General features: G+C 37.7%; 1 protein-coding gene across 2 annotated transcripts in view; it reads left to right on the top strand.

The window, feature by feature from the left end:
- The window catches only part of pde3b (phosphodiesterase 3B), a 138729-nt gene that overhangs the window by 1333 nt on the left and 121461 nt on the right, over positions 1-15935 (top strand). The window lies entirely within an intron of this gene.

Genomic DNA, 15935 nt, shown 5'->3' with positions numbered 1-15935 from the left:
TTAAGATCGACGGTATTAAAGATTCCATTAAGTTTATTTAAAAGTATAGAAGTAAACGAAATCGAACTTTTCTGACAGTTCATGAGCACGAAAACGTATTGTTTAAAGGAATCCAGGCAATTTGCACAGAACTCTTGCAATTTGTTGCAAAACCCATCCATTATGATTGTGAAAACGTATTCAGTTTCCAAAATCACATTGCCTACTTGTGGCAATTGCTTTAACTTCTGTGTTAACAGTTTTTTCTCCTGCTGTGATGTACACAGCGTGTTGTCTAAATTTCACGTTAGATATGTTCAGCTAACATTGTAGAGCAAAATGTAGGTCTTTTTGAACATTTAGGATCAAATTAGTTTGAAGAAAAGGCGAATGGAAGGGTTGGAAGGTATTAGTCACTATTTTTTAGAAAATCCTTGCTTCTTTACTTAAATATGATAAATTACATATTTATGTACATAAGATTCATTTGATTAATACTTGGGCTTTGAAACTGATGAACCAAGTAATTGAAATATCTTTTGTACGAAGATATTTTGTTTTGTGATCATTAGTGCAGAAATTGTTCAGGAGAAGACTGTTTGTCCAATTGTAACATGTCAGCTGAAAATGGCGCAGCGGTGTTGTTTGTACTTCATTCTCATTGTGCTTATCCTGCTGTTCTTTAAGGTGTCTCTGTCTTTTTGGGTATTGTTTCTAGACCTCCACTCTTCTTGGGTGAAATTTCTCCCCCTCCATTTCCCCACAAATTAACAGACTGTATTCCCATGTTTTATCTTCCATTAAATCGCCTTTTAGTCTCAATTGTTTCAAAGAAAATAATCAGAGCCGCAGCACTCTCTTACATTGGCAAAATCGTCAAAAGTTTTGTTAACACCTCCCTTGTGCTTTGGCAGCCTTTCTGCAGTCTGGTGACTAGAATAGTACACAGAACCTGAACCATGAGCATAATTAGTGTTTTATACTGTTCTGACCCTAATGCTCTGTATTTTACACCAAATTCCATTTGCCAAGTTTTGTGTCCACATGGGCACATTTTGCTGCCTCACATTTTCTTGGGCACTTTCAATCACACTGTCAACCAGCCGAATCATGTTCCCCGTATTTAAAAGCACTAAACACTGCAGAATTCAACTGCAGAAAGTAGGGTTCTGCAGAGTTGCAAATTCACTGAAATTAGTGTTCACCACTACTTTGCTTTATTGCACTCGATCAATTTTAATCGAACTTTCCCTTTGATTCCAAGAGGTTATACCTTGCTGATTAATCTGTGACATGAAAATACCCAGCAGGTGTGGCAGAACCTGTAAAGAAAGAATTAAACTTTCAGGTTGGTGACACTTAAGAACTACCTTGTCAGATCTCATCAAATGTCTGGCTAAAATCTACATATACAGCTCCTAATATACCACACTCTTCAAACCTCATTGCTTGCACTTCCACGTTTGATCATGTTAGTTAGATATGACCTTAACAAATCCATGTTGCCTTGTTCAATCTACTTCGTTGTCTATAAATGATAATTTATGCCCCTAGAATATTTGTCCAGTGGGTTTCCCACAGCAATATTTGGCATATCAGCTAAATTCCAAATGTCTGTAAATTTATAGGTGGTTTATTCTATTTCCTTGGAAAACATTTTATTCAGACCAGGTGATTTATCCACTTTTAAAGGTGCACGTACCGTTTTAATTATTTAAAAAGATAAACTAAGAAGAAACATCTTCCATCTGTGTCGTTATCATTCCAGTCTGACACTGAGACAGCTGCGAAGTATTCATGTAAAATTACATACACATCATCTTAATTGAACCTTGTATTACAGTTTTGGGTTTCCAATTTCCTTTGTCATTGTTATCCTTCCCTATGTACATGTATAACATATGCTGGGTTTTTCTTTGATACACAGCTAGTGTGGCAATATATGCCCTTTCTTTCTTCAGCATTTATTTTTTAAGTTTCATTCTGCACATTTTAATATTCCTCTCAGCCATGCCTCATTTTAGAACATTCTCGCTTCTGCCTTTATTCTTTTTCATAACTAAATTGAACTGAATTATCACCTCAAAATGCTAATTCCCCACACCCAGTATCATTCCTTGTCTCATATGGATTGCTTCCACAATCTAACTTCATCATCTTTGTTACTAAGACTCTTGCATTTAAAATGTAAACAATTATGTTCTTCCAAACTACATGTTCTTTTTTTTTTTCAGCCTTTGTTCAACTTACTTAGTTGGGTTAAACCCATTCACAATGGCACTGGCAACTCTTTACTTTCTTTTCTAAGAGATAACATTCTCTTCTCCATATATGCTCTTTGTAATAATTGACTTTTTAATCCCCCGACTGCCCTGAAGCTGCTCTGTGACGTTCTTGACTCAGGTGGTGGAAAGAAACAAATTTGCAAAGACTCATGCCTTTGTCCACAGAAATGTCTGCCTTCCCCCTAACCATTAAAATGCCCAACATTGTAGCTCTGTCCTTGCTACCCCTACTTTGTGCTGCATCGTCAATTAGGAACATCAGAATTGGCCTATTTGGACTCCCCAAAAAAGTATCACCTTCTGCAGTATTTAGTGATGTATTTTACTGTTGGAGGATTTCAGCATTATGTGCCCAGTTCTTACTGTTTTAGCAAGAAAGAAAAATGCTGTGATACTTGCCCATCAGGCGCAAATGTGGAAGAATTATGACCTCTGCCCAATGTTGGTCAAGTCAAGTTTATTTGTCACATACACATACGAGATGTGCAGCGAAATGACAAGTGGCAATGCTCGCTAATTGTGCAAAAAACAAACAAACAAACTACAAACAGAATGGAACAGAATCACATATTCACATATTACATATTTGTGGGAGGGAGGGAAGAAAAAAGAAAAAATCAACAATTTTAAAAAGACACCATGCAACAGTAAAATGCAACAGTAAAATGGTACAGTAAAGTTAGTCCCTGGAGAGATAGGAGTTTACAGTCCTAATGGCCTCAGAAGAAACTCCTTCTCATCCTCTCCGTTCGCACAGCATGGCAACGGAGGCGTTTGCCTGACTAGCAGCTGGAACAGTCCGTTGCTGGGGTGGAAGGGGTCTCCCATGATCTTTTTGGCTCTGGAGTTGCACCTTCTGATGTATAGTTCCTGCAGGGGGGGGCGAGTGTAGTTCCCATAGTGCGTTCGGCCGAATGCACTACTCTCTGCAGAGCCTTCTTATCCTGGGCAGAGCAGTTCCCAAACTGCATGGTAGGTTGCTCTGTGTCACTGCCTCCTTTCGCCTACTGCACTGAATTCTCTCGTTCACCAATTTTTTTGCATTCTGTTTAAACAGTACTCTGTATGGCCTCTCTCGATGAGAGCCTTGGGTCGAGGCTAGTAATCAGGATTTAAGGTTTAATCATTTTTTATCTCATTGCTTAGATTTTATGCATAAGCAATTACATTTAATGGAATTATGAGGCTTGCTCTGGAATAAAATAAACATATCAACATGAATGGTATTGATTGGATAACTCGTGGCTGCAGTGAGTTTTAATCTTGTCATTTGAGATAAATATGTTATAGACATGTTGCTGGATGATGTGTTCGGTTAACATTTATTTATTGATCACCCTGTCTCACTTTAAATTATTTCTTCCATATATTCCCTTTTTTCATTTAGCTCTTATAAGATACATTCATTTGACACCTGGCTTTATGTGTATCCCATTTCCATTTGTCCACGATGATTGAGCTTTCAGCTGCTATGGTTTTGCCTAAACTTCAGAACTCTGTGCCCGTGACCTCATTTAATAAAAAACCTTTTAAGATCTATCTATCTCCAACCAAACTTTAAACTTTCTTTCCCTCACTCAGCATGTATTTTCTTTTAGCCTGTTACAATATTTTTCACAAAGATGTGACTATTAAATTCTGATATCCATTCCAGAGAAGTGTTTGGAACGGCACATTTTGGCAATTCCTGAGCACATTTTGCTCAGCCCTGATTTCTCTTTAAATGGTTTGAGAGGTCATTTTAGAAGACGGTTAAGAAATATATAAGGGCCACAGTCTGTGTACATTTCTTACCCTAAAGAACATTAATGCACCAAATGGGGTTACAAGAGTCAGAATACTCTATGGCCACTAGTAATTATACTGTCTTTTTGTTTCAATTATTTAATTCATTAAATTAAAATTCCATAGCTACTATGTTGGGATTGAAAAGTCTCCAGATGATTAACCAGGCCTCCGGATTACTGGTCTAATAACTGAATCACTGTGCTTTTATGCTCCATGCTGCAGTTTGAATTGCTGCTTTTGATTTTGTAAAAATTCATGAGATTGTATTCATGAGGTAGAATTTCATCAGTATTGGTTCACCTGATTTGGTATTTTTTTCGGAGGTTTTCTGCATTGTTTGAGTGATAACTTGTTGATGCTTCATTTTTAAAGTGTTAGAGTTTAATTTTTAATTTGTTGATGTAATGTTCACTTCATTGTTCTTTGTAATCGATGAGCCAGTTTATGAAAACATTCTGTGCAAGCAGATGAAGAGATGGATTCAAGTTCAGAATTTGTAAAATAACTCATTAATTTATAGCGAGGAATAGATTTGACATGAGTTGAAAATTGTGGCAAATTGCTTAGCTTATTTTTGCAAAAACTTTTAGCATTATTGTAAAAATAATTACTGTATTTACACTGTAAAGCAGACTCAAAATTGTAATCATCGCAGTCCCAATATGCTGTAAATGAGGCAGGTTGTTTCCTGTCCTTGAAACCAGATAGCAATTGATGATAACAATTCTATGTGCCGTGGAAAGCTTGCACTAACATCTACGTTTAACTGATAACTGCATTTTAGATAAAATATTGCATTGAGGACTAGTATAACTAATCGAACGCAGCATCAACTTGTATTTAAATAGGGTAACATCTTTTTAAAAATAGGAGATAGACAAAAATGCTGGAGAAACTCAGCGGGTGAGGCAGCATCTATAGAGCGAAGGAATAGGTGACGTTTCGGGTCATTACCCTTCTTCAGACCCTTATTAAAAATAGGAATATCTTTCCTGGTTATAAAATTATGGGGAAATAGTAGCATTAATTGAAACAAGAACAACTCCCTGGAATATCTGTTCTAGTGTACATTGAAAGTAGTAATCGGTTTGAAATTAAAAGGACAGCATTACAAATGGACCGGCTGTCTGCTCACATGACCATAACTCGTTCTCGTTATCACCCTAATGTAAGAAAGTGGAACATGTTAAATGGTCGACATCAAACCAGAAATCATGAACTTAAAAAAACCCGCAATTGCTGCAGCAACTCAGTCGGTCAGGCAGCATCTGTAGAAGACATGGATAGGCGACATGACTTCCAGAGATGTTGTCCGAACCCCCATTGAGCTACTCCAGAACTTATTTTTGTAAACCAGCATCTGCAGTACCTTGTGTCTCATCTTCAGCTTAAGTTATTTCTCACCATTGTGATAGAGATGAAGGAAGCTTCCATGCCAGACATATTTTGGCACATCTAGCAAGAGGACATGCTTACTTGTCAATCTAGCAATAATTGGAGTATTTGTGGTACTTGCGAGTTACCCTCACAACACTAATTTTGGGCATCTGCGTTCTCTGCCGTTGGAAGTGTCTAGATCATCGATATGATTCACTTTGTCCCAGCAAAAGGTTTTTGAATATTTAGAAGCTTCTTTGCATACATATGCCTCTCATTGTAATGTGTATTTCTGCAAAGTTACTTGTCTATATGCTAAGTCTCAAAGCTTGTAGATGATTATAGCCATTGAAATAGTAGTTAATTATTTATTGTTGTGAGAGGCTCCAATGGAATGAGTTTCTCTTGATTAAAAAATAATTTTATGTTAACCAGTATTTCAGCCTCTGAGTGTGTTGGTTCAAAAGATGACAACACCAGTCATTTTATCAGAGTGCTCATCAAACAAAATTTGACAATTAGTGGCACAAAGAAAAAAATGAAACAAAAGCTGGACTAGAGGTAATTTTTAAAGTGAACCAGAGAATGGAAAGACTGTTTCAGAAAGGAATTTTTGTAACGCTGGGCCTTGGTGTCATAAGGAAATGCAGTATATCCAAAAATTCAGTAGGAGAACTTGACTTTTCAGGGATGTGTATGGAGCCAAAGTTCTTTATGGTGGGTATTTGAGGATGTAGAACTGGAGATTGTTCCTGAGCTAGAGTTGAAGCAAATCGGATAGAATCTCTGTCAAAACATTTGATATGGATTTTAAAATGGAGGCATTGCTTGGAGGCAATGTAAATTATGAAGGATAAGGTTGAAAGTGAATGAGTCTTCATTACAAAATAGAAGACAAGAACATAATTTGGGGTTAACTAAATTTCGATGATGCACTATGTGAGACAAATCAGGATGTGTTTGGAAGAGCCAATAGAGTGCAAATTGCTTAACTGCATGTGAATGATGCTAATTAATAAGTAGCTGGAAACTTGTTTGGAAAGATTGTCAAAGTTAGATTGGTACCTAAACTACTGGAAAATATAGTTTTGCCTGCTGCTCCTCAATTTAATAGGATAAATTATTGCAAATAGTTATGATATGAATAACCAGTTTGTATGTTTTTGTTGATGGTTGGGCAAGGAATATTGGACTAAACACTGAAAATCTTGATTTAACTTATGTTCACTTCTATTTTTTAATTACAGTTAAAACAACACAACTACTTATAAGGCATGTGTGTAGGAAGGAACTGCAGATGCTGGTTTGCACTGAAGATAGACACAAAATGCTGGAGTAACTCAGCAGGACAGGCATGATCTCTGGATAATCTGGATCCAGGGGCGTTGCCTGCCCCGCTGTGCTTCTAAGGCATTATCCTCGGTCAATACAGTAGTACTTCAATAGCGTTCACTGCTAAACCGCTGGCTTAGATCCCGTATTCTGTTGTCACCTTGAACTTTGACTTCTGACTTGAGGTTCTATTGTTATCAAGCTGAATGAACTCACAATGGACTAAAATACTATTTCTGCGTATGAATGCTTAACTTTTTTTCATCAGAAATGTTGTTGCCTTTAGGTAAAAAGCATTGATCTGTTTAAACTGTGTAACATCTTTGTAACGATTATACAGTTTATTGTACCCAGAAACCATTAAGCCTTGAAGCATATTTAATCATCTTCGGTATTAGCAATCACTCGGGACGGAGAGTGATATGAAGCAATAATTAAATATCTGATTTAGTCATGGAGTCATACAGCATGGAAATGGGCCCTCTGGCTCAACTCGTCCATGCCTAATAAGATGCCCCATCTAAGCTAGACCCGTTTGCCTGCAATTAGCCCATATCCCTCTAACCGTTTCCTATCTATGTACCTGTCCAAGTGTCTTTTAAATACTGTTATTGTACCTGCCTTTAACTTCTTCATCTGGCAGCTCATTCCAGATGTCTACCATCCTCCATGGGAAAAAGTTGCCTAATACTCTGTGTGGCCTCACTGACATATTGTGCAATTGTAACATAATGTCCTAACTTCTGTACTCAATATCCTGACTGATGAAGGCCAATGTACCAAAGGCCTTCTTGACCACCCTATCTACCATTGCCAAAATACACACAGTACATAGTTCACTTTCGGGGAGCTGTGTACCTGTACTCCTAGATCTCGCTGCTCTACAACACTCCCTGCCATTCACTGTGAAGGTCCTATCCTGATTTGACTTCCCAAAATGCAACATCTTGTACTTATCTGCATTAAACTCCATTAGCAATTTCTCAGCCCTCTCGCCCAGCTCATCAGGTGCCTGCTGTCATTTTTGCTAACCATCTTTACTATCTACGATACTACCCACTTTATTGTCATCTGCATAATTACTAATCATGCCTTGTACGTTCCCATCCAAATCGTTGATATAAATCGCAAACAGGCACACCACCACAGGCCTCCAGTCTGAAAAACTGCCTTCCATCCTCACCCTCTCTTTCTTTCATAAAGCCCATTCTGTATCCAGTTAGCTAGCTCTCCCTGGATCCCCTGTGATCTACCTTCCAGAGCAGCCTAACATGCGGAACCTAATCAAAGACCTTGCTGAAATCGATATAGACAACGCTGACGGCTTTGCCCTCGTTAACCGTTACCTCTTCAATCAAATTTGTACGACATAATCTCCCGTGTACAAACCATGCTAACTATCCCTAATCAGCTCCTGTTTATTTAAATGCATGTATATTTTATCCTTTCAGAACCATCTCCAGGAACTTGCCTACCACAGATGTCAAGCTTACTGCCCTGTAGTTCCCAGGCTTTTCCTTGCAGCCCTACTCAATTACATAATATAGAAACATAGAAAATAGGTGCAGGCGGAGGCCATTCGGCCCTTCGAGCCAGCACCGCCATTCATTGTGATCATGGCTGATCGTCCCCAATCAATAACCCGTGCCTGCATTCTCCCCATATCCCTTGATTCCACTAGCCACTAGAGCTCTATCTAACTCTCTCTTAAATCCATCCAGTGACTTGGCCTCCACTGCCCTCTGGCAGGGAATTCCACAAATTCACAACTCTCTGGGTGAAAAATAACACTAGCCTCCTTCCAGTCATCCAGCACCTCATCTGTGTCAAACGATGATTCATGGAGCTCAGTATGGGCGCTTGCAATTTCTTCTAAAGCTTCCCACAGGATCCTATATATCTGAGGTAGACAAAATTGCTGGAGAAACTCAGCGGGTCCGGCAGCATCTATGGAGCGAAGGAAATGGGCAACGTTTCGGGCCGAAACCCTTCTTCAGACCCCCCCCCCCCCTCCTATATATCTGATCAGGCCCAGGAGATTTATCTACCTTCATGGGACGTTCAGTACTTTATCAACAGTAATAAGGATTGTCCTCAAGACATCTATTGATTGTTCCAAGTTCCGTATCCTTCATCCTAGTTTCCTTGGAAAAACAGCATTCCATATCACACTAATTTGTTTGAAGCAGCTGGAAATCACAACATTGCAATAATTTCTCATTTGCTTAAGGCTGCAGACTGGAAGGGAGGATTATCTTGCAGGTTGTCTAATATGTGCAATTAACGTGATGTGTCAAAAAAATCATTCCGTTCAGAATTATAATTTTTAGTGTGTAGTTGTTTTGTAAACATTGAGCTTTCTCTGCATAAGCATGAGAGGTCCATAAGATCATACATCACAGAAACAGGCCTTTCAGCTCAACTTGGAGAAGGCAGAGCTATTTTGGTGTGCAAATGGGATGGAGAGTTAAAATGATATGGAAACAAACTCAAAGTTGATCCTCTTTGATAGCATTTCATTTGTTCAAATATTCACTTGAGAAGCAGGTTGAATTGTTAAGTTTATTTGGTTGCCGTGAATAGATGATGGGTTGCGATGAATTGAGTGAGATTCTTCAGATTTAATGATATTTAAATCATATTTTACGATTTCCTCAGAATGAAACATTTCCTTTGATAAACTGCATCAACCGATAAAACAATTACCCATTGAAAATAGTCGCATGTACGTGGACGACCAACAGAAAAATTGTAGTCGCACGAAAGTTTAGAAGACGTTAATGCATTGTAAGGAGAATAACTTAAATTTGTAACGGTTGTTTCCCAAAATTGTGGTCCAATCCAAAAGATGTGCTGACTACTTCAAATACATTTTTCATGAATTTTACTTCCAAATTACTTCCTGTATACAGTGTTTCCTTAAATTTGATTATATCCTCCTTAAAAATAACATTTTAAACACTCTTGTACTGCATGCAAAAAATAAATTTGCTGCACTTAGATACATGTGACAATAAAGTACCACTGAGCTTTTCTTTGTGCAGTAGTACAAAGCCACACTTAAATCCCTTGAACAAGCCCTGATTTGAATCCTATTTCATTCACTCCTTGTTTTTTATTTGTCCTATTATGCAATATTGGCTAAATTCAGTTCATAATTGGCCACAAAGAACTTCAGTTATGTAAACGTCAGTTCATTCTCCAGTACATCAGTAAGTCCAATTGCTTCATGTCCTACAGCTTGTTAATATGATCAAAATGTAAATTATGTGCTAGCCATTACATAATGTTGTTTTCAAATGCCATTTTATGCATGAAGCAACATCCTCCTTCCTCCAATATTGTCGGCAGGTTTGGGGCTCAGTGACTATGATTGGTGGTGCCTCTTACAGTCTTTGTAAATTTGATAATTTTAGAATTATCTCCACAAATTCTCCACAATATTTCTTGTAATTTCTTTAGCGGCTGCGTAGCGGAGACTGCAGAGGGTTCTTTCCATAGTAGCGACTGCGGAGGGTTCAGGGCCCTGACCATGGGTCCACAGAACGAGGAATACTGACTGAACTTTTGTACCTTCCATCACAGCGGGAAGTGCTGGTCCCATTGTGGTGGATGTTTTATGTTGAATTTCTGTTGTGTATTGTGTTTTTTCTTTCTTGCTGGGAGAGGACTGCTCATCCACCCAGCTTACCCTTGAGTAAAACTGCATCATAATGGATGGCCAACAGTTTAAGAATAAGGGGTAAGCCATTTAGAACGGAGAAGAGGAAACACTTTTTCTCACAGAGAGTTGTGAGTCTGTGGAATTCTCTGCCTCAGAGGGCGGTTGAGGCAGGTTCTCTGGATACTTTCAAGAGAGAGCTAGATAGGGCTCTTAAAGATAGCGGAGTTGGGATATGGAGAGAAGGCAGGATCGGGGTACTGATTGGGGATAATCAGCCATGATCACATTGAATGGCGGTGCTGGCTCGAAGGGCTGAATGGCCTACTCCTGCACCTATTGTCTATTCAGGTGGCAACTATTTAATCTGTTGATGCATTTCATCAAGAAGAATGCTTCATTTTGGCTAAACCTAAATTTCATTTTGGTTAAACCTAAAAAAAGCATTTTGCTTTTTTGGGCTTTTCTGCTTTTTAACAGTTCTTAGCAATGTAATTGTAGTGATTGTGTAACTTTTTCTTTTGTGCAGTAAATGATCTCTTCGCAATATTTGGTTTGTTAAAACAGACATCACTATAATCTATTAATGTAATGTAAATGTTGAATACAACCTTAATTGTCCTTAGAAACAACCAATTTATCAGTGGTCCAAAATATAATGTTAAAAATGTTAGATACAATGTAAGGGCTTGTGTTAATTTTAAGTTTTTTTGTGAAGACTTTTCTCCGTATATATGATGGTGTTATTGTACTGGATTTATACAAACATATACATTTGAATTAAGAATGAGGAAAGGCCACTTGTTCCCTCATGTAAGATCAAGGCCCATGTGGTTATAATTGTAACTCTGTATTCCAGTCTGGTTAAGAATTTCTTCCTCCCATATCAAGAATCCATGCACTGTTGCCCTAAAAATATTCTAAGAATCAGCTTTGCATAAACTTTTTGAGAAAAAGTTTGAATGACGTCCCCAGAAAAACAAAAATTGCGGTGTCACTGCTTTAAACGGATGACTCTTGGTTCTCGCTTCTCCCACAAGAAGAGACTTCATCACCACATCCACCTTGAAAAGACCACTTAGGATATTTATATTTCAAGCAGGCTCCCTTTTACTCTTGCAAAATTTAGTGGTTGCAAAATGAATCCTTCATTTGATGAGGATGTTAATTGTTGAAAATAAGATCAGATATTTGGGGATTCGGCCATTTTAACTATTCATTTGTATTTGAGTGATAGTTCTTCCTAGCAAATGAATAAACAATCTCCAGACAGTACTCTGACTGTTCATTTCCTGTTATTTATTTACCAATGGTGGTATCCTTGGTGGTGAATTTAGATATGGCTTTGGAACTGTGTTTGGCTACACAATTATGGGAATAGAGAGGTTCGAGCAGAGACATTATTCGATTAAGGATGAATAAACATTAAAAAAAAACATGGTTAAGCTAATTGTAATTGACTAGGAACAAAGGTTATGTGACATACATACAGTGGCTGATGACAGACACAAAATTATGCTCAACTCATCAACGGTTAATCACAATTCACAAGCGACAAGAAACAAAAGTGGCAAATGATGTATAAAAACTAACAATTCCCATTTCATGTATAAAAACTAACAAGTCCCAACTTTCAGAAAGATGTCTTACAAAAAACGAAATGACCTATGTCTGACAAAGCTATTGTCCTTAAACTCCTTGGCAACAAAAATGACGAGCCAAAGTAATTCTGAGCAGTCTGATGCTGAGAAAGAGGATGACACCAAAGCCAGTTACCTTGAAATCTGGATTAGATGCTGTGCAGTGATACGACAGGATTTGAGCAGCGTGGGATCCAGTACCAAGCGACAATTTATGACGTAGAAAAACAACTCTTATCTTTGCCATTAAACATCCATCAGAGTCGCAAAAATTACTTTAAAAGAATTAATCCTTAAAAATGCAATTTAGACAATAAAACATTGATTAGTAGATAAATATATAATGTTTGAACTAAGTTTGTTAAAACCGTTCCTTATCTTCCAGAATGCCCCAACCATTTTTTTAACTCCTTACTTTAGTGGACATCTTGGCATTGCATATATTGCATAATTTACCTCAGCAAATCAGTTCTACAAATAAATGAGATTGATTGTATATTTGATAATTTGACTGTGTGATAATTAGCCTGATATTTAGCACAGCATCCAGTGCTTGCTCCGTGTGGGTATGACGACCAAGTATTTGTCATTCACAGTGGTAAATAAGTAGTATAACATGATAAACACATTGTCTGGCAGTCTCCCAGTTAATTAGCCAAGTAGATAACATTGGTTAACTGAAGATGCTGCCAGATGAATCAGTACTTGTGGAACTTGCTTATGTATTTGCAGTACCACAGCATGTTTTAATACATTTTGCAGTGCCAAGTGGGTGCAGGGTATATTAAGTATGAACTGATGAGAAAGAACATGGGATAAGTCAAGAACAAAGGTGTAACTCCATATTTAAAAAAATATCGGATTCAAAAGGAACTATATAATTGGTTCAGTGAATTCATTTTGATGGTGAATCTGAAGTAATTTGGCTGGCGACTTGTTAGTTTTCATATTAAATGCACAATAAAGTGCATAACTTAATTTCAATTATTAATCAAGATGGGGATGGCAGGAAGGCTGATGCAAGAACAATCCGAACCACTGAGATCAAGGGCATTCCTATTTGCATTAATGTTTGAAGCTTGAGGAACTTCAGCTCTGAGTTGAATGGATGGAAAGCCTTTTTTTTGTAACTACCCTAACTATTTGCAACACGACTAAGTGCATCTATGTCTAGATCCCTTTTCTTCACAACACTCCCCAGGCCCCACCCGAATTAAACTCCATTAGCCATTCCTCAGACCACTTGCCCACCTGATTATCTTGCAGCAATTCTTGATAACCACTGCCCATGATACTAGCTTTTTAAGTGCCTTCTGCAACTTTTTCAGTCTGAAGAAGGGTTTCGGCCCGAAACGTTGCCTATTTCCCTCGCCCCATAGATGCTGCTGCACCTGAGTTTCTCCAGCATTTTTGTCTACCTTCAATTTTCCAGCATCTGCAGTTCCTTCTTAAAAACTTTTTAACCATGCCTTTTACATATCTGGATCAATGCAGATGATGCAGCAATGGGCCCAGCCTCGATTTCTGAGGCACACCACAAGTCACAGGCCTCCAGACGGTATACCACTCTTTCATCCCCAACTTCTGTTTCCTACCATGAAGGCAATTCTGTGTCCAGTTTGCTAGCTCTTTCTGGATCCAGTTGTCCAATTTTGTTTTCCAAAAACAGTATTAGCATGTCATCCATGCCTTTTTAATGCCATTTCATTCTCAACCCTCTCCTTCCAACAAAATGTATTTTTGCTGCTTTGATTACTTTCCATGCCTCCCTTTTAAATTTCTGTATTTGCATGTGGACACCCAGATCTCTGAAATCTCTATTAAGTAATCTTGCATAATGTGATGTTATTTTTATGAACAAAGCAGATAACTATGAACATCCCCAACCTTTCTGTGGGTCTGGTAAATGAGATATGTGTCCAATATGTTTGGTTATTATTTTAAAAGGCAGGTTTCTTGTAATTTTTTTTAAAGGTTGATTGCAAATGCTCAAAGTACAGAATTATATTTTGCGGTTTGTTTAGCTGACACAAATTTTATCGAACATATTTGTACTTTTAATTTAGGTATTCCACTAATCCCCTGATACAATATTGATCAGTATGATCATTCATGCATCTGATCATTTGTCTGTTTGGTATTTTTGCGACATGTTTGAATATTCTTAATGTGTAGTTTAAAAATACAGTTGATGGATAAGATATTTTTTTATCAAATTTTTATTCGGTTTGAAAGTTGTTTACATTGTGTGTAACCCGACAGTTCTGTGTTTTTGTTTGGGTTTATCAACTAATCTTGCTGAATGGAGAATATTATAAATGTCAGCATATATCTTTCAAAAATAAAAAGTAATCCAGCATTTTAAAGTAATGTAAGGTAAAGAATATTGTTGGAACGTTTTAACGTGTTCACGAATTGGAATAATGAACTGCAGTTCTACTGAGCTTGTGATGATTAGATTTTCTAATTAATGTTTAAAGAGATGTTTTGAAATAAATTAACATAATTTATAAATCCAGAGACTTATAAGTTCGTTTATTTGTCGTATGCACCGGATACGAAAGTACACAATGCAATTTTTATTTGCTGGATTACAGGCATTGTGTACACAACAGCAAAATAAAATAAATATACAACAAATTATCAATTATTTGAAGTAAACAAGACCATAAAAGTCCAAAAACCAAAGTGCAGAGAGTAACCAGAGTGGTGCAAAGTCCGCAATGTCTTGATAGGATTGTGGTTGGTGTTGTGCAGGATGATTTAAGGATCTGATGGGAAGAAGCTTTTCTTAAACCTGAGTTAATAGTTCTCTGGGTTCCTGTACCACTTTCCTGATGGTAGTAGTGAATGGAGAGAGTGACCAGGGTGGTGAAAGTCTTTGATATTAGTTGCTTTCTTGAGGCAGCAGGCAGTGCTCCCTGTAAATCCCTTTGTTGGTGGGGAGGCCAGTACCTATGATGTACTGGTCAATGTCTGCCATTCCCTGCAGTCTCCTTGCCTCTTGAGTGTTCAAATTTCTAAACCAGGTCATGATGCTCCCCACCTTACAGTTGCAAAAGTTCAATAGTATTTGACGACATGGATTTGCTTGGTATATTATTGTCAGGTGTGCTGAGATACAGTGGGAAACTTTGTATGTTCTCCAGTCAAATTGTACTGTACATGTGTACAATCAAGTATGACAAGGTAGTGCAGAGATGATAATACTTGAGTGCAGAGCATTGTGTTGTAATGATGAATTTGGTATATTTTGCTGGAAGGCAGAGGGGAGAAGAGGAAATGATCATGGTGTAAATGGCCTTGGTTATGTTGGCTGCTTTCCTGAGGTAGTGTGAGGTGTGGGTATAGTTGATGGAGGGGGATAGTAAGGCTGTGCTCAATGATGGACTGGGCTAATCCACAACTCTCATCAATTTATTTTGATTTTGGGCAGAGCTGTTGCTAAGTTATGATGCATCTGAATAGTATACTTTTTTTTGGTGCCTCTGTAGAGATTTGGCAAGAGTTGTCAGTGACAAGCCAAACTTCATTAGTCTTATGAAATAGAAATATTGGTATGCTTTCTTGGCTGTAGCTTCAATGTGGCCGGTCCAGAACAAATTAGTAGTGATGTTTAAGCTGAGGAACATGAAGCTCTCCATCGTCCTGACTTCGGCACCTTTGATGCTGACAATGTGTATAATCACCTTGTTTCCTTAAGTCAATAATGGCTCATTTGCCTTTGTCTTCTTTTCACTAATCTTATTTCCCTTGGTCATGTTTCTATGTTAAATTCATAAAATATATTATTTTGACAGCTATTAATTGCAAGGGATTTAATATCATGTCAGTTGTGGTGCCAGGATTTTCAAGAATTTGTCAGATGTGAAA

This window comes from Amblyraja radiata, chromosome 20 (assembly GCF_010909765.2).
Source record: "Amblyraja radiata isolate CabotCenter1 chromosome 20, sAmbRad1.1.pri, whole genome shotgun sequence".
NCBI classification, from domain to species: domain Eukaryota; kingdom Metazoa; phylum Chordata; class Chondrichthyes; order Rajiformes; family Rajidae; genus Amblyraja; species Amblyraja radiata.
The sequence above is the reverse complement of the archived record's forward strand: the minus strand, read 5'-3'. Positions and strand labels throughout refer to the sequence as shown.